At 38.1% G+C, this 21,060-nt stretch overlaps 1 long non-coding RNA gene and 1 pseudogene across 1 annotated transcript; both read left to right on the top strand.

Annotated features, from left to right (window-relative positions):
* Positions 1 to 3,747: 3,747 nt before the first annotated feature.
* On the top strand, positions 3,748 to 19,677 carry LOC117379829 (uncharacterized; annotated as a pseudogene).
* LOC129456727 (uncharacterized) lies at positions 10,033 to 11,402 on the top strand. Its single transcript, XR_008648910.1, has 3 exons — positions 10,033 to 10,221; positions 11,186 to 11,245; positions 11,324 to 11,402. It is a non-coding gene; the product is annotated as an uncharacterized LOC129456727 (long non-coding RNA).
* Positions 19,678 to 21,060: the final 1,383 nt, after the last annotated feature.

The following is a 21,060-nucleotide window of genomic DNA, read 5'->3' as shown; positions in this document are numbered from 1 at the left end:
GATTCTTCCTGTTGTTTTGTTTTTTGTGTCTTGGCGGCACGGTGACTGAGTGCCATCACTCATGTCTCACAGCAAGAAGGTTGGTTCGATCCCCGGGTCACCAGGCCTTTCTGTGTGGAGTTTTTCATGTTTCTCCCCGTGTCTGGATGGGTTTCCTCCGGGTACTCCGGTTTCCCCCATCAACCAAAACATGAACGCCCTTCGAGACAACTGTTGTTGTGATTTTGGGCGTTACAAAAATAAATGAATTGAATTGAATTGAAAATATAGGTGAGTGAAGCAAGGACTGCCGTGCCAAGTAGAAGTCAGCCAAAGAGACAGGTATATCACAAGATCATGTTTATTTGTGCTGTTGAAAATGAAATTGAAAACTGTTTGACAATAACTACCAATATCTATGTTTTTAGATGAAGCATGCAGCCAGAGTTGGGGAAGCAGCGAGCTCAACATCAAGCTGGCAACCTCGAGTTGTGCTGGAAAAGGTTTGATAAAAATATTTACTTCATATTTGGATAGAAAATACATAATACAAGATTTAATTTGTCTGATTGGTATTTGGTTCTTTTTTAGCTGGAGACAACTGTGGCAGAGGCGCCAGTCAGACCTGCTATCAACACAGCACCGACAGAAGATCAGCAGGTATATATCATTTCAAAATATCTGTGGGTGGGGTGTCTCGATATATCTAAATCTGACATCTTCTGTTTTAGGTGCAGACTGATGCTGTTTCAGTGATACCACGTCCATCTACCTGCACAGAGGCTGAAGTGACTGTAGAGCTGGTATGTTCAGGCAAAATGTTTTATATCGAAGTAAGTATTATTTGATTAAGTCATGTTCATAACAATATCTATTCTGTGTGCAGGTGAAGCCTGATGTGAAGAGACCCAGGAGGACCTCCAGTCCTGTTCACAGAGAAGCAGATGTGCAGGTGTGTTAATAAAGTGCTAATAATAAAAATTGACACGCAATATAATACTGATTAAACATTATTGTTTAATAATGTCTGTATGTGTCTGTATGTGCTGTGTTTCTGAGTGTGAATGCTACATGTGTGCTGCTGAGTGTGTATGAGTGTCTTTTTTAATAGAAACAGTTTCAAATTAAATGGTAATAACATTGTTGTTGATGTTTTTTTAGGTCCCAATGAAGAAGGTCTGCTGTGGAAAGCAAGTCCCTGTCGTCAGACTGCAGCGGCTGTCACCCAAAGGGGGCAAAGCAAAAGTGGCCAAGAAGGATTCCTGCCATGAAAAACAAGCATCTGTCCAACTGCAGCCTCTGCAGCATGAAGACAGCAAAGCTAAGTCTCCTCACTTTGATAATATTGTTGGGTCATTTCATCAAGGACACACAATATTTAATCCAGAAAGTAGAGGAAAGCAGTGCACGGCCATTGCTTTGGCTGCAATTGTTAAACACACATACCAGCGAGAGGTATATAAATGGTCTCAGAAAGATCTAAACATGACTTTATTGGAAGGTGATCGCCTGTACAGAAGGAAGAAGCCAGCTATTACTGGGGGTCACTTTTATTTGGGAGCTTTTGATTTTAAAAATGAGGAGAAGTTGTTTGGCAAGACGTTTTGTTTGAATATTGTCCCTGTTATGGGACGTCTGCTTTCAGTCACCATCCCTTTTGAGAAAGTATGCTTTGTTACTTTGAAGACAGCTCTGGAAGAACATCTTGCTACTGACAACGCTTGTCTCTTCACCATGTTAGCCACTACATATGCTATTATTGCTAAAAATGGCATGTATGCTATTGTGGACTCCCATGCACGCAGTAAATCTGGGATGGTAGATGGTAATGGTTCAAGTGTTGTTGTGTTTTTCAAAAGCATCAGTGAAGTTTATGACCACATAATCCAACTTGCAGGAGGATTTGGTGTGCCAAATGTGCAGTTTGAGCTTAATAGTGTGACAGTGAGTTTGAAAGGTGAGAGTGAATGTGATGTGTCTGCTGAATCTGTAGCTGTTGGGTGTTTTTCCGGGAGTGAATGTGCTGATATGTCTGCTGAGCCTGTAGCTGGCGGGTGTTTTTCTGGGAGTGAATGTGATGGTGTATCTGCTGAGCCACTAATTCTTGAGTGTTCTTCTGAGAGCGAATGTGAGGGTGTGTCTGCTGAGCCACTAATTCTCAAGTGTTCTTCTGAGAGCGAATGTGAGGGTGTGTCTGCTGAGCCACTAATTCTTGAGTGTTTTTCCGGGAGTGAATGTGGTGATGTGTCTGCTGAATCTGTAGCTGTTGGGTGTTTTTCCGGGAGTGAATGTGGTGATGTATCTGCTGAGCCTGTAGCTGGTGGGTGTTTTTCTGGGAGTGAATGTGATGGTGTGTCTGCTGAGCTACTAATTCTTGAGTGTTCTTCTGAGAGCGAATGTGAGGGTGTGTCTGCTGAGCCACTAATTCTTGAGTGTTCTTCTGAGAGCGGATGTGAGGGTGTGTCTGCTGAGCCACTAATTCTAGAGTGTTCTTCTGAGAGCGAATGTGAGGGTGTGTCTGCTGAGCCACTAATTCTCGAGTGTTCTTCTGAGAGCGAATGTGAGGGTGTGTCTGCTGAGCCACTAATTCTCGAGTGTTCTTCTGAGAGCGAATGTGAGGGTGTGTCTGCTGAGCCACTAATTCTCGAGTGTTCTTCTGAGAGCGAATGTGAGGGTGTGTCTGCTGAGCCACTAATTCTCGAGTGTTCTTCTGAGAGCGAATGTGAGGGTGTGTCTGCTGAGCCACTAAGTCTTGAGTGTTTTTCCGGGAGTGAATGTGGTGATGTGTGTGCTGAGCCTGTAGCTGGTGGGTGTTTTTCTGGGAGTGAATGTGATGGTGTGTCTGCTGAGTCACTAATTCTTGAGTGTTTTTCTGGGAATGAATGTGGTCATGTGTCTGCTGAATCTGCAGCTGTTGAGTGTTATTCTGAATGTGATGGGGTGCGCAGAAAGCAAACCAGGGTTGAGTTAAAAAGTGGATCTCCTATTGTTCAAGGCATTGTCAAGAAAGCCAAAGTGTATGATGGAAATGATATCACAATTGTTGGTAGTGAGGAAAATACTTTGCAGTTTAATCCTCTTTCAGAAAATGTGTGCAAGGCCATTTGCAAGTTTCTCAGTGTTGAATTTGAAAATTGCAACATTAAAGAGTCCTTATGTTTTGGTGATGCGGGGGTGCCATGTCATAATTAAAGCATTGTTGCCGATGGTAACTGTTTCTTCCGTGCCATTTCTCAAGCCATAAGTGGTACACAGAAACACCATAGGAGAATCAGACTGAATGCAGTGAAGCACTTAGCAAAGAATGCTGAAAAATATCACTGCCTTTTGAATCAGGAACATCAGCATTTGTCTGTGGCAGAGTACATTAAACTGTAAAAGATGTCTTATGTCAACACCTGGGAAACACAAGCTGAAATTCAAGCCACAGCTGATTGCATTGGGGTTGATATTTATACTTTCTATCAAGGCAAATGGTTAAGATTTAAAAACTGTGAAAAACAACTGTCTGCTGAAGGCATCTACCTACAGAATCACGGAGGTCATTATGAACATGTTGTTTGTGTGAAAAAAGGCCAAAGAAATGACTGTTATAAATTGTGTACTTTTGGTGAGCCCCAGGGATATATCACCAGATCAAGACATGCAAACGAAGGGGCCTTCAGTGCAATTCCTGACGATACTATTGGCAGATCACATGATAATAAAAAGATCATTTTGTCAAAGCATTTAAGGAAAAGGAAGGCACAGACGGACAGAGAATCTAAAATGGTGAAATATCACAACGAGGAGGAATATCGATTGAAAGCAATAGAAAGCGGTATGGAGAAATACCAAACAAATTTGGAATATAAAGAGAAATTGAAAGCACACAGTTACAAAAAATACAAAACGGACGTGGAACATCAAGAGAAATTGAAAAGATACAGCAAGGAAAAATACACAAAAGACCTGGAACATCAAGACAAAGTGAAAGCATACAGCAAGGACAAATACACAACTGACCTGGAGCATCAAGAAAAAGTGAAGGCATACAGCAAGGACAAATACACAACTGACCTAGAACATCAAGAGAAAGTGAAGACATACAGTTGTGAGAAATACAGAAAAGATTTGATACACCAAAATAAAGTCAAATGTGAAAGTATCAAAAATTATAAAGCAAATCCTGATCTTCGACAAAAATTGAAATCAACAAATAAAGCCAAATACCACAAAGACAGTACTTTCAGACATAATGTCCTGGCTAAAAAACGATTCAAAAGAAATCAAGATAAAGTACTAACTGATCAGATTAATTCTGTAATGAATGAGTTTTTAAAGAAATCAAATGATGGACCTGAATTTGTTTGCTGTGTATGTTTCCGATCCATGTTTAAAGCAGCAGTAGTTCCATACAAACAAAAGAACTACAAAAACAAAGCAGCTCAATTAACGGCAGAAACATGTGTCTCGGATGAGTATTTGCATAAATGTACCTCTGAGTGCAATACACCATGTTCATTACAAGAATCAAGAGGAGAGCTTTGGATGTGCAAGGTTTGCCATTCAAAGATCCAAAGAGGTGTAACCCCAGCAGAATGGTGGGGAAACAATTTACAACTGGATTCAATTCCTCTAGAGTTATCTTGTTTGAATCATCTGGAAAAACATCTGATTTCTTTAAACATTCCATTTATGAAAGTGTTAGCTTTACCAAAGGGTGGTCAAAATGGATGCCACGGACCAATTTTTTGCATCCCTTCTTCAGTAAATCATGCTTGTTCTGTTTTGCCTCGGTCAAATCTAGAAGGTTGTCTGTTACGTGTTAAATTAAAGCGCAAGCTATCTTACAAAGGACATTATGAATATCACTTTGTCGACACAAATCACCTGAAAGAAGCACTTAAATATTTAAAGGAAAACAATCAATATTATCAAGACATAGAAATAAATGAAGAATGGGTGAATGAGTTTGCTAAAGAAGACGACTCTAATGATAATTCACAAAAAAGCAGTTCCCCTGAGGATGCACAAGACAAAACTCAACATGAAGAAGAAAAACATACAGAAGAAGTCTCGAACAATAATTCACAACAATCTGAGTCTCCTGATGAAGAAGATGAAACTCTACATGACCGGCAAAACCACTGTATCTATCAAGATTCTTGTTCCATGCCTGTTGATCTTGGTCAAGAAACTCTTGATCAGGGTTTTGAAGATATAATCAATCTGGCACCTGCTGAAGGAAACAATCCTGTGCGTATTTTGTCAGATAAAGATAATGAAGCAAAATGCTTTCCATATCTTTTTCCATCAGGGAACAATACGTATCATACGCCCAGACAGCACTACTTGACATTGGCACGATATTTTAATAACAGAATATTGCACGCTGATGGAAGGTTTGCAAAGTGCGTTGAATACATTTTTTTTGCACAATACATGTCAGAAGTTCAGCAAGTTATTCAACAAGTATCAATAGCATCACGCAAAGGACACACAAACCCTGCAGGCCAAAAAGACAATGCTCCACAAAACATCGAGTCTTTGCAGGACATCATTAAGACTGATGAAGGATATCGTTTTCTAAGGCCAATAAGAGGTACTCCAAGCTTTTGGCAAGGTGCACAAAAGGATTTACTTGCCATGGTGCGGAATCTGGGGAAACCAACTTTCTTTTGCAGTTTTTCGTCTGCAGATTTGCGCTGGGGAGGGCTTTTAAATTCAATTTTGAAGCAAGAGGGGAGAACTGAAACTTCTGAGAGTCTGGAGTATGCTGAAAGGTGTGAACTGTTGCGTAATCGTCCTGTCACTGCAGCACGCATGTTTGACTACAGGTGGCATCTCTTGTTGAATTACGTGTTACTATCTTCATTGAATCCAATTGGAAAGATTAAAGATTACTTTTATCGTGTAGAATTTCAACAACGTGGATCACCCCATGTACACGCTTTATTTTGGATTGAAGATGCTCCTGAAATTGGAAAAAACACTGATGAAGAAGTGGTGCAATTCATCAACAAGTACATAACATGTGAAATACCCACACAAGATCAGCAATTAGCTGAAACTGTTACCTCCGTGCAGCAACATTCTCAACGGCATTTGAAAACATGTAAGAAAAAGAATACAGCCTGCCGGTTCAATTTCCCACGCCCTGTATCTGAACGTACTTTCATCACCAAAAAACAGAAAATACCAAAGTGCCCAAAGTGCCAAGGTGACACTGCAACAAACAGCCAAGAACAAAAAAAAGACACTGTTGAATGCATATGCTCTAAGAATGAACAGAACTTTATGAAAGAAGAGGATGCAATAAAAATACTGTCAACTGTTAAAAAAGCACTTCTGGATAAAGACAATCCCATTACGAGTATCCAGCAACTGTTTCAAAATGTTGGCATTACGCAGGAAGTATGGGAGAAAGCACTTAAATGTGTTGAAAAACGCATGCAAATTGTCCTGCAAAGAGATGTCAATGAAATTTGGATTAATCCATATAATCCACTTTGGTAGCACTTTAAAATACGGTCCGGGACTTACTGGTAATTATGGTGGTACTTACAGTGGTAGTTACTGTGGTAGTTACTATGGTACTTCTGGTGGTACTTTGTCTGGTAATTATACTGATACGTAGCGGTACCTTAGCTGGTACTTATACTGATACTTACTGTATAACTAATAGTGGTATTTTGTGGTACTTACAGTGGTACTTACAGTGGTACTTATAGTGGTACTTATAGTGGTACTTACAGTGATACTTATAGTGGTACTTAGTGGTACTTATAGTGGTACTTATAGTGGTACTTATAGTGGTACTTACAGTGGTACTTACAGTGATACTTATAGTGGTACTTAGTGGTACTTACAGTGGTACTTATAGTGGTACTTACAGTGATACTTATAGTGGTACTTAGTGGTACTTATAGTGGTACTTACAGTGGTACCAGAAGTGATACTTAGACTAATAACTACTGGTACTAGTACTGGTACTTACTGCAAAATCATATGAAGTGAATGATATTAAAGAATATGGTGTTATTAGGCATATGAATCATTGATTTCATTATAAGTTCATAGAAAATACACAAGACAAGACATTGTGAAAACACAAACACTTTATTATGACAAATTTCCCATTAATACAACAATCAGACTGAAAAGAAACTTCCAATAATGACAATAACAAATAAATTATACATTTTAAATGAACATGACAGTGATACATACTGTAAACTATCAATACTTTAACTGCTATTTTAAAGCAAGACATTATGGTACTGGCACTAGTAATTACTGGTACTTACTGTAGTTTATACTGGTAATTACTGGTACTTTCCGTGGTACTTACTGCTGTATGTACTGGTAATTACAATAATAGTTACTACTGTATGTACTGGTAAATACCACAGTAGTTACTACTGTATGTACTGGTAATTACCATAGTAGTTACTACTGTATGTACTGGTAATTACCATAGTAGTTACTACTGTATGTACTGGTAAATACCATAGTAATTACCAGTGAGACCGGACTGTATTTTAAAGCGAGACATTATGGTAGTTACCCTATTAATTACTGGTACTTTCCCTAGTACTTACTGCTGTATGTACTGGTAATTTCCATAGTAGTTACCAGTGACAACGGACTGTATTTTAAAGCGAGACATTGTGATAGTTACACTATTAATTACTGGTACTTTCCCTAGTACTTACTGCTGTATGTACTAGTAATTACCCTAGTAGTTACCAGTGACAACGGACTGTATTTTAAAGCGAGACATTATGGTAGAAACACTATTAATTACTGGTACTTTCCTTGGTACTTACTGCTGTATGTACTGGTAACTACTGGTACTATCTGAGGTACTTACTGCTGTATGTACTGGTAATTACTGGTACTTTCCCTGGTACTTCCTGCTGTATGTACTGGTAATTACCGTAGTAGTTACCAGTGACAACGGACTGTATTTTAAAGCGAGACATTATGATAGTTACACTATTAATTACTGGTACTTTCCCTAGTACTTACTGCTGTATGTACTAGTAATTACCAGAGTAGTTACCAGTGACAACGGACTGTATTTTAAAGCGAGACATTATGATAGAAACACTATTAATTACTGGTACTTTCCCTAGTACTTACTGCTGTATGTACTGGTAATTACCATAGTAGTTACCAGTGACAACGGACTGTATTTTAAAGCGAGACATTATGATAGAAACACTATTAATTACTGGTACTTTCCCTAGTACTTACTGCTGACACTCATCGCTGAGCAGGGCCACCTCTGCCTCCAAGGTTGCGATTGCTCCTGGGGATAAATAAGTCAAAGGTCAATAAGTTCTATGAAAAACTATGGAGGTTTACAGGATGTAGCCTTGTTGCATTTTTTGCAGTTCAGTTGGTGAATGCACGGACTGGAAATTTACCACACTCACACGGAGGGCCGTCTTACCAGCTATTGAACCCGATGAATGTAAGGGGGTGCCCCTTTTTCGCAGTGTCTTCTTTGGGCCCATCTGCACATCAACAGAAGAAAATTAACATAGTAGGTATTTTTTCATAATGTACTTGACAACTCACCGTGTTTTTTTCTAGTTGGCCGCGGATGGCTAAGTTAACTTCAATTGCACAGAGTGGCCTTCCACGGGGTTTGTCTATAATTCACTTCTTCTTCGTTTCCTTTTATGGCGGGTGTCAACCAACATTTAGGTGCATTCTCGCCAAATACTGTGCTGGAGTGTGGGCCTTGGTGTGGATCACAAAATGATTTTAATAGTTCAGTGTCAGATGCAGAGTAGATTGCTTCTTTCCTGACAAAGACTGCCAATAAATGGAGAGTAGTTTGACGAGTTTATCTCTATATATGTATCCATTTATTTATTTATTAATTGAAGTTAATAATGCCCAAGTAGGCTATATTATAACGTTCCAATTAATGGGAATTTCACCAATGAATCCCACTAATACTATTTTAATTTATCAATTGTTTCATCTGTCGAATGTATGTGATACACAATTTGGATCCGTAATCTATACTATGAAAGTAGTAGTAGTAGACAGGTTTTACTCTAGACACACTAGATGGCGTTGTAGCTACCAAATCTGTCCGTGGAGCAAAAGGTTTTGTTGTTTGCAATCATTCAACCTATTGCATATTTTAATGACCTATCGCTGCAAAACACTCCTTTGCACACGATTATGTGGCAATTATTTACGTAAACAATTAATATGTAGCCAGCCCGCGGCCCGGTAGCAGAGTGTGGCGCAAGCGGATGTAGGGCGTGGTCATCTGGCGGCTAATACGGGTTAATACCGCCAATGCGGGGTTGATATACTAAACGCAAGATGCTAACGTGTGAATGTAAAGGTAAGGGAAATCCATCTAAGTGTGTAGGCTAGGCGTTAGATGGCGTTAACATAGCAAAGGAGGTAATGCGGGGGAAATTGGAATTTAATGTTGCCGTACGAGTGCCAATGCGTACTAGGGCGTTAGTGTTTGTTAGTGTTTGTTAGTGTTTGAGAATACGTTTTCTCTACAGCATAGGAAGCGTTGCATAGAAAAGGAAAGGCGCTTTTTTTACTAGTCTTATGTCCTACAGATCGGACATTTAACTACGCGCACAGAAGTACAAGAGGAAACTGTGACTGTCCATGGCCGTGTCCCAATTCGCAAAAATGCTCTTAGATGCACCATTGGAAGATGCACCTTGTCGCGCCGGAAGTTACGTAACTGCCCTTCGACAGTTACGTAACTTCCGGCGCGACAAGGGCTCTCCCTTTTCAATGCACCCGACAAATGTGCCCTGCGCTCCGTGCGTTTCCACGGAGATCGGCCGTGACCGAATGAGTTGCGCACAGGTAAAGTGAACAGACTCTCCGGAAAGGCCAGAAGAGAGTCCTGAGCTGACTGTGACAGCTTTTAGAGGGTCCTCCAATGTGGGTTTATGTGTGTGGGTACATTGAAACGCGCGTCTAGCAGTTACAGTAGGCGTGTTGCCCCGCACATATTCACTTTGAAAGCTGCAGTTCCTGGTGTTTTAAATGACAGGGAGAAAAATACTAAATTAACTTATCTGTTGTTGTTATCTCAGGATTTTCTTCTTTTCTTGGCGCAGGAAAGGTACCAGTATGCTTCAGTGAAGATGAGCTGGGATGCTCTGCAGTCACTAGTAGAGGTCTGGATGTGCGGTGTTACCCGAGAGCATACCACAGACAAGATTGGTTTGGACAGGATAGAGGAACGTAGATAATCAGGTACGTCGGCATAGTGCAGAGGGGTTATGGCCCTGTTATAGTCCTAAAGGTTGACTTTGGGGAGTCTGGAGCTGCGTTTGCAGCCTTTGTGAAATCATACAACAAGAACATAATCTATGCAATATTCTAATCCTGCCACCCTAAAATTTAGGGTCACTTTTTAATTACAGCAGTAGGGATGTGTACTGTAAATAAACTGACATTGTAGAAGTGATCATCGACGTAACTGATAAAAGATTCAGATCGCAGAGGAATAGTAAGAAGGATAATAAACAAATCAAAATCATTCAATAACATCTATACTGCAAGAAAGTGAAGAAATGCACATATTTCATTAAATTTAGCTTAAGCAAATTTTGAGCTGGTCACATACTATATGAATGTTGGCTGCAACAATTAATCAACTAATCATCACTAGTTGACAATAAAAAATATAATAACAATAATAATAATAGTATGTTTTAATAGTCATTATGTGCACCCTAAAACCCATTTCTTTTTTATAATGTTTTTACAAAGACAGTGGAATTGTTGAATCACAATGTAACACAAAAAAAAATCAACACAAAACAAAAATATTTTCACCAATAATACATTTAATTTGGAAATATTTGCCATCATTGAACATGTTTCTACTTTTATTTTGTATATAATGCATTGAGAAAGTGTCAGAGTACAATATAAATAGTCATTAAACAAGTCAACTACCAAAATGCTCATTAGTTGCAGCCCTGTGTTCCATACAAGGAGAAAAACTTGTATAATGAACGTAAGTACATCTTACAGGTGTTTACATGTGTACAATGTTCTGATATGCTGCTAAAGATGCTGAAGTTATACGGTAGGACAAAATTACCAGAAAAGTTGAAAAGTGACTGGCAGTACAATTGTTATGGTAAATCCAGGAAAAAACCCCATTATGTGAAATGAGTGCCAATATTTTACCTTTTGCTTTAATCCTCAGGTCCCGTTAGTTTCACACTTGCATGACTAAAATCAACAACAGAATAAATGCAAGTAATGGGTAAGTATCCACTATCCACATGCTGATTCTTAAGTGTAGAGTCAGATTGGACCATAATACTAACTTCCTTTTTTACAGATTTGACCTTCACTTAATTATGTCAGTAAACACCATGGTGAGAGACTGAAGATGGAAGAAGTTGGAGCTATGAAGAAACGCAGACTAACTCCAGAGAAAAATGTATTCAGTGTGACTGTGTACAGCCATATCTAACCATGACCCTCACAAGTTTTGGCCCAGTATTTAAAGCTCAGAGGGGAATATTGAGTGTAACTCCTGCATTAAGTAGCGCAAACTTCTATGTAAGGCTACAGTGAGTACTCTCCGTGTCACTAAGCACAATGTATGTCTTTTAAAATGTGGACTACTATTTTTATTAGTTACCCCTCTCCTAAGTAGTACTACAAACCATTGTAAATATCAGCGGTACAGCCTTGTGTTGATCTTGACTACCTAAGTAATTAGCAGTACAAGTTACTACGGAGTGGTAGCAGTATTTGTCTGTGCTAATTCTTCTATAGTAATTACCTGTACAAATAGCACTAAGTAGTATAGATGGTACCAGTAATTACCAGTGCAACTACCATAATGTCTCACTTTAAAATACAGTCGGGTGTCACTGGTAACTACTACGGTAATTACCAGTACATACAGCAGTAAGTACTAGTGAAAGTACCAGTAATTACCAGTACATACAGCAGTAAGTACTAGGGAAAGTACCAGTAATTAATAGTGTAACTATCACAATGTCTCGCTTTAAAATACAGTCAGTTGTCACTGGTAAGTACTACGGTAATTACCAGTACATACAGCAGTAAGTACCAGGGAAAGTACCAGTAATTACCAGTACATACAGCAGTAAGTACTAGGGAAAGTACCAGTAAATAATAGTGTAACTACCACAATGTCTCGCTTTAAAATACAGTCCGTTGTCACTGGTAACTACTATGGTAATTACAAGTAGATACAGCAGTAAGTACTAGGGAAAGTACCAGTACTTACCAGTACATACAGCCGTAAGTACCAGTAATTACCAGTACATATAGCAGTAAGTACTATGGAAAGTACCACTAATTACCAGTACATACAGCAGTAAGTACTAGGGAAAGTACCAGTAATTACCAGTACATACAGCAGTAAGTACTAGGGAAAGTACCAGTAATTAATAGTGTAACTATCACAATGTCTCGCTTTAAAATACAGTCCGTTGTCACTGGTAACTACTATGGTAATTACAAGTAGATACAGCAGTAAGTACTAGGGAAAGTACCATTACTTACCAGTACATACAGCAGTAACTACTATGGAAAGTACCAGTAATTACCAGTACATACAGCCGTAAGTACCTCAGAAAGTACCAGTAATTACCAGTACATACAGCAGTAAGTACCAGTAATTACCAGTCCATACAGCAGTAAGTACTACGGAAAGTACCAGTAATTAATAGTGTAACTATCACAATGTCTCGCTTTAAAATACAGTCCGTTGTCACTGGTAACTACTATGGTACTTACCAGTACATACAGCAGTAACTACTATGGAAAGTACCAGTAATTACCACTACATACAGCAGTAAGTACCTCAGAAAGTACCAGTAGTTACCAGTACATACAGCAGTAAGTACTAGGGAAAGTACCAGTATTTACCAGTACATACAGCAGTAAGTACTAGGGAAAGTACCAGTATTTACTAGTACATACAGCAGTAAGTACTAGGGAAAGCACCAGTAATTAATAGTGTTTCTATCATAATGTCTCGCTTTAAAATACAGTCCGTTGTCACTGGTAACTACTATGGTAATTACTAGTACATACAGCAGTAAGTACTAGGGAAAGTACCAGTACTTACCAGTACATACAGCCGTAAGTACTAGGGAAAGTACCAGTAATTACCAGTACATACAGCAGTAAGTACTAGGGAAAGTACCAGTTTTTAATAGTGTAACTATCATAATGTCTCGCTTTAAAATACAGTCCGTTGTCACTGGTAACTACTATGGTAATTACAAGTAGATACAGCAGTAAGTACTAGGGAAAGTACCATTACTTACCAGTACATACAGCAGTAACTACTATGGAAAGTACCAGTAATTACCAGTACATACAGCCGTAAGTACCTCAGAAAGTACCAGTAATTACCAGTACATACAGCAGTAAGTACCAGTAATTACCAGTCCATACAGCAGTAAGTACTACGGAAAGTACCAGTAATTAATAGTGTAACTATCACAATGTCTCGCTTTAAAATACAGTCCGTTGTCACTGGTAACTACTATGGTACTTACCAGTACATACAGCAGTAACTACTATGGAAAGTACCAGTAATTACCACTACATACAGCAGTAAGTACCTCAGAAAGTACCAGTAGTTACCAGTACATACAGCAGTAAGTACTAGGGAAAGTACCAGTATTTACCAGTACATACAGCAGTAAGTACTAGGGAAAGTACCAGTATTTACTAGTACATACAGCAGTAAGTACTAGGGAAAGCACCAGTAATTAATAGTGTTTCTATCATAATGTCTCGCTTTAAAATACAGTCCGTTGTCACTGGTAACTACTATGGTAATTACTAGTACATACAGCAGTAAGTACTAGGGAAAGTACCAGTACTTACCAGTACATACAGCCGTAAGTACTAGGGAAAGTACCAGTAATTACCAGTACATACAGCAGTAAGTACTAGGGAAAGTACCAGTTTTTAATAGTGTAACTATCATAATGTCTCTCTTTAAAATACAGTCCGTTGTCACTGGTAACTACTATGGTAATAACCAGTACATACAGCAGAAAGTACTAGGGAAGGTACGAGTAATTACCAGTACATACAGCAGTAGGTACTAGTGAAAGTACCAGTAATTACCAGTACATACAGCAGTAAGTACTAGGGAAAGCACCAGTAATTAATAGTGTTCCTATCATAATGTCTCGCTTTAAAATACAGTCCGTTGTCACTGGTAACTACTAGGGTAATTACTAGTACATACAGCAGTAAGTACTAGGGAAAGCACCAGTAATTAATAGTGTTCCTATCATAATGTCTCGCTTTAAAATACAGTCCGTTGTCACTGGTAACTACTAGGGTAATTACTAGTACATACAGCAGTAAGTACTAGGGAAAGTACCAGTAATTAATAGTGTAACTACCATAATGTCTCGCTTTTAAAATAGTCCGTTGTCCCTGGTAACTACTACTTTAATTACCAGTACACACAGCAGTAAGTACTAGGGAAAGTACCAGTATTTACCAGTACATACATCAGTAACTCCTATGGAAAGTACCAGTAATTACCAGTACATACAGCAGTAAGTACTAGGGAAAGTACCAGTACTTACCAGTACATACAGCAGTAAGTACTATGTAAAGTACCAGTAATTACCAGTACATACAGCAGTAAGTACTAGGGAAAGTATGAGTAATTACCAGTACATACTGCAGTAACTACTATGGAAAGTACCAGTAATTACCAGTACATACAGCAGTAAGTACCAGTAATTAACAGTGTAACTACCATAATGTCTCGCTTTAAAATACAATCCGTTGTCACTGGTAACTACTATGGTAATTACTAGTACATACAGCAGTAAGTACTAGGGAAAGTACCAGCAATTACCAGCACATACAGCAGTAAGTACTAGTGAAAGTACCAGTATTTACCAGTACATGCAGCAGTAACTACTATGGAAAGTACCAGTAATTACCAGTACATACAGCAGTAAGTACCTCAGATAGTACCAGTAGTTACCAGTACATACAGCAGTAAGTACCAAGGAAAGTACCAGTAATTAATAGTGTTTCTACCATAATGTCTCGCTTTAAAATACACTCCGTTGTCACTGGTAACTACTCTGGTAATTACTAGTACATACAGCAGTAAGTACTAGGGAAAGTACCAGTAATTAATAGTGTAACTATCATAATGTCTCGCTTTAAAATACAGTCCGTTGTCACTGGTAACTACTACGGTAATTACCAGTACATACAGCAGGAAGTACCAGGAAAAGTACCAGTAATTACCAGTACATACAGCAGTAAGTACCTCAGATAGTACCAGTAGTTACCAGTACATACAGCAGTAAGTACCAAGGAAAGTACCAGTAATTAATAGTGTTTCTACCATAATGTCTCGCTTTAAAATACAGTCCGTTGTCACTGGTAACTACTAGGGTAATTACTAGTACATACAGCAGTAAGTACTAGGGAAAGTACCAGTAATTAATAGTGTAACTATCACAATGTCTCGCTTTAAAATACAGTCCGTTGTCACTGGTAACTACTATGGAAATTACCAGTACATACAGCAGTAAGTACTAGGGAAAGTACCAGTAATTAATAGGGTAACTACCATAATGTCTCGCTTTAAAATACAGTCCGGTCTCACTGGTAATTACTATGGTATTTACCAGTATATACAGTAGTAACTACTATGGTAATTACCAGTACATACAGTAGTAACTACTATGGTAATTACCAGTACATACAGTAGTAACTACTGTGGTATTTACCAGTACATACAGTAGTAACTATTATTGTAATTACCAGTACATACAGCAGTAAGTACCACGGAAAGTACCAGTAATTACCAGTATAAACTACAGTAAGTACCAGTAATTACTAGTGCCAGTACCATAATGTCTTGCTTTAAAATAGCAGTTAAAGTATTGATAGTTTACAGTATGTATCACTGTCATGTTCATTTAAAATGTATAATTTATTTGTTATTGTCATTATTGGAAGTTTCTTTTCAGTCTGATTGTTGTATTAATGGGAAATTTGTCATAATAAAGTGTTTGTGTTTTCACAATGTCTTGTCTTGTGTATTTTCTATGAACTTATAATGAAATCAATGATTCATATGCCTAATAACACCATATTCTTTAATATCATTCACTTCATATGATTTTGCAGTAAGTACCAGTACTAGTACCAGTAGTTATTAGTCTAAGTATCACTTCTGGTACCACTGTAAGTACCACTATAAGTACCACTAAGTACCACTATAAGTATCACTGTAAGTACCACTATAAGTACCACTGTAAGTACCACTAAGTACCACTATAAGTATCACTGTAAGTACCACTGTAAGTACCACTATAAGTACCACTATAAGTACCACTATAAGTACCACTGTAAGTACCACAAAATACCACTATTAGTTATACAGTAAGTATCAGTATAAGTACCAGCTAAGGTACCGCTACGTATCAGTATAATTACCAGACAAAGTACCACCAGAAGTACCATAGTAACTACCACAGTAACTACCACTGTAAGTACCACCATAATTACCAGTAAGTCCCGGACCGTATTTTAAAGTGCTACCTCCACTTTTGTTGAAATGTTGGAATGCCAACATGGACATCCAGTATGTGGTTGATGTATATGCTTGTATCGTTTATATTATAAGCTATATGTCCAAATCCAAGAGAGAGATGGGGCTGTTGTTGAGACAAACACACCAAGAGGCGACAAAACAGGGAAATGCTGATGCCAAAGAAGCTATGAAGAAGATTGGTCAAGCCTACCTCCATAACCGTGATGTGTCTGCACAAGAAGCTGTGTACAGAATCACTCAAATGCACCTCAAAGAATGTTCAAGGAAAGTTGCGTTTATCCCCACAGGTGACAATTTTCAAACTCACCAAACCACTAAATGAACTGAAAAATCAGGAACAATGACATTTGGATGACTGGATTTGTGGATCGATATAAGAACAGACCACAGAATGACACTTTTGATAATATGTGTATAGCCACATTTGCTTCAGAGTACCGTGTGTTAAGTACATCAGAAAAGAAATCCAAAAATGTGATTAAGTTACAGAATTCATGTGGATATATTTCAAAGCGATTCAGAACCAAACCTGCTGTTGTGCGCTATGCACGGTTTTCAGAAACAAAAAATCCTGAGCTATATTACAAAAGCCTGTTACAGCTGTTTTTTCCTTATCGTCATGATAACGACCTCAAACCTTCATCATTTCATTCTTTTGAACAGTTCTACAAAGAGGGCACAGTGCAGCTTGGCAACCAGACCATTTCAGTGATGTCAATTGTGAATTCAAACAGATCTCACTATGACATTGAAATTGAAGATTTGGAAGAGATAAAAAATAACCTGGACTCTAATGAAATATTAGAGGATGCTTGGGCCATGCTTTGTCCTGAGCAAGAAGCAGAACGTTTGGAAGCCACTGATGAACTTGCACAGAGTAAACTGGATGATGAAGACCCCTTGCCCCATATTCCAGATTTGGGGATAGCTAACAAAGAAACTGCTCATTTAGAAAAACAACACAATGCGATGACTCGAGCTGAAAGTTTGGATTTAATTCGATCTTTAAATGACATCCAGCTGTCTATATTTTTCAAAGTACAAAAATGGTGCATACAAAAAGTCAATGGAAATGATCCAGAACCTTTACATGTGTTCATCACTGGTGGCGCTGGCACAGGGAAAAGTAATTTGATTCGGGCCATTCAGTACGTAGCCAATCGTCTGTTTGCTCCAATGCGACGCCACCCAGACAACATGAGTGTTTTAATAACAGCACCCACTGGTATGGCAGCATACAACCTAAATGCATCTACAATTCACAGTGCATTTAGCATTGGAACAGATGTGACACTTCCCTACATACCATTAGGTGAAGAAAAACTCAATTCTCTCCGTGCCAAATATATTGACGTTAAGTTAGTAATCATTGATGAAATATCAATGGTTTCTCATAAACTGCTCACAGATATACATGGACGGCTGAGGCAAATCAAGCAAAGAGGTGATGTTTCACCTTTTGGAAATGTCAGTCTTATAGCAGTTGGTGATTTCTATCAGTTACCACCAGTTATGGCAAAAGGTTTGTACACTGACAATCTACCTGTGGACTTTTGGTCAAATTTCCAAATGGCTGAACTGAAAACAATTGTCAGACAGAAGGATACCACATTTGCAGAATTACTGAACAGATTAAGAACACGATCGAAAGGGACACCCATGCTTCATGAAGACATCCACATTCTACAAAGTCGTGAAACTGGAGAGGAGTCTTCTGCTCTACATATTTTTCCAACAAATTCACAGGTAAATGAACATAACTTTAACCAGCTCCAAGCCACTTGTCCTGACTATCAAACAATAGATGCACAGGACTATCACTACAACAGGAAAACTGGAAAAATGGAAAGCAAAGTCACACCTCACAGTAAAGACAACCTCACCAGTCTGCAGAAACAGCTATTTTTGGGTGTTCCTGCTAGAGTTATGCTGTGTAAAAACATTGATGTGGAGTCTGTGGAGTCTGTGGAACTGTAACACATATTAGTGAAACAGAAAGAAATTGACTTCCTGAAGCTGTGTATGTTCAGTTTGATGACATCAATGTTGGTACACAGAGATGAAAAAAGCACCCATCCACTGCACCTGCTTTAATAAACTCCACACGGATACAGCCAGAGGAGGAAAGGGCTAACAGCAAAGGAGAGAAACGTCGTCAGTTTCCTCTTGCACTTGCCTGGGCTGTTACAATCCACAAAGTACAAGGCCTGACTGTTGACAATGCTGTGGTGTCGCTAAAGCAAGTGTTTGCCTCAGGACAATCTTATGTGGCTTTAAGTCGTGTAAGAAGTCTAGATGGCCTTATTATCCAGGACTTTGATGAGAAGGCTATTTATTGTAATGATGAGGTAAAACATGCCTTGGAAGCTATACCACGCTTCTTGGATGAGAATGTGTCACAAGCCAAACAGTCAGCTGATGTGTTAACCTTGTTTTTGATGAATGCTCAGGGTTTAGTAAAACATGTACCTGATTTGGTGTCAGTCACACAGCATTTACAGCCTGACTGTATAGCTGTGACAGAAACATGGTGAACATCTCAGTCTGCCCTTGATATTGTTGACATAGACGGTTACAGTTTTCACAGCTGTCCACGAAGTCTGGCATATGAACACAGCAAGCATCCGGCTCTTACTACACTCAAAAGTCAACATCACGGTGGAGTGGGTATATACTGCTCCTGCAACACAAATTATCACCTTCCTGATGTACCCCAATTTAATTTGGAGTGCTTAATTTACAAAAATGTAAATCATCAGGTTTTAGTTGCAGTTGTGTATCATCCACCAACATATCCCATGTCTGTGTTCAAGCAGAATTTGAAAAATCTGCTAACTTGGCTACAGGCACAAAGTCAGTCAATTGTGGTTATGGGAGATTTCAATGACGACATATTGAAATCATCATCACTGTGCAATTTCATGACCAGTTACGGATATGTTCAGAATGTCACATCTCCAACTACAGAACGAGGCACTTTGATTGATCATGTCTATGTCAAATCTGAACAATGCAAGATTTCATCAGAAGTTGTTCCAACATATTTCAGTGATCATCAGGGCATAGCCTGCTCTCTTAAACTGAAGTCTGTGTAGATTTTTTTTTTCTAATCCAAATGTTTTTGTTTTTTGTTCCTATGAATTCAAACTGTATTTTCTGCTTATTGTGAATGTGTTCATTCCTTTCTATGTAAAAGTCTGTAAGTAACATTTGTTCTGTCAATATATTTATTTATTTATTTATTTATTTCAGGGACAGTGCATATTAATAAACATTTCTGTAAATATGCCAGAATTAGCCAAAGGCTATTTTTCATCCATTGTCCCTTGACAGCAGATACTGTCCACCTAAAAATACCTAAAAACAAGAGTAAAAATTACACTACAATAAATACATAGAAAACAGTCGAGAAATATATACACTCTTACATAAAATGGCAGACTCACAACAATCATTCAACTATACACCACCACTCATAAAGAAAGCACATACATACACACACACATGACAATCGCACACATATACAGGGAAAGAGCCCAGCAGGGGCAGTGACAGTGGATAAAGTTAATGTTCACAGATCTGGTTTGCATTTATACAAAATAAAATCTCTGTACATAAATCCATCAAATTCCAACATTTTTTAAACATTTTATAGTGACATGCATTGATGGATCTACACTTGACAATATGTTATTATGTTTAGTTTGAATAAATGTTGTGTTTAGAAGTTGTTCCACCTTGCTTTAGTGATCATCAAGGCATAGCATGCTTTCTTAAAATAATATATTAATGTAATGATATTTATGTTTTTTCTCTTTTTTTATTGTGAAATTTGACATTGTATATCGCCAACAGTTTTTTGGGTTTTTTATTTGCAAGTTGTACATATTGTTAGGTAATATACATAGATCAACAAACAAAATGTGTCTACTGCTTTTGTAAGAATCTCACATTACATATATTGTGATTTTGAAGATATTAATATATCTCTAAATAAATGGCAAAAAAATAAAAAAAAAGATAAAAAAAATCCTCTAGTGCTTTTCTCAGCATCTTTTATTATATTTATGCACAAATTAAAGGTTTTCTTGGAATATTTATTGAGATATACTCATTAGCAAACACTTTTTGGCATTTTAATTATGCCATATTTGATTTGTCTGCAATAAACAAAATATGGTGGCATCTTTCAAAGTTTCAAGGGGTCACTGTAGAACAGTTTTATATCATATCTATACAAGTTTAACATCGCTATGTTCAGGTCATCAATGCACACAAATTGGGTCTGGCTCAATTTGACATCATCTATGAGAAATACACACATTTTTATACTTACAAATTCTCACTGGTTTGTGGATTTGCCACACCCACATTTCAGATTTCATCAAAAATCTACACATTTAATTGGACATGGTTCTTGGTTAGTTTAACCAATTTTCAAGTCTTTTGAAAGACATTCCAAGGTGGAGATGTTACAA

Source organism: Periophthalmus magnuspinnatus, chromosome 13, assembly GCF_009829125.3.
Source record: "Periophthalmus magnuspinnatus isolate fPerMag1 chromosome 13, fPerMag1.2.pri, whole genome shotgun sequence".
NCBI lineage: Eukaryota > Metazoa > Chordata > Actinopteri > Gobiiformes > Gobiidae > Periophthalmus > Periophthalmus magnuspinnatus.
The sequence above is the reverse complement of the archived record's forward strand: the minus strand, read 5'-3'. Positions and strand labels throughout refer to the sequence as shown.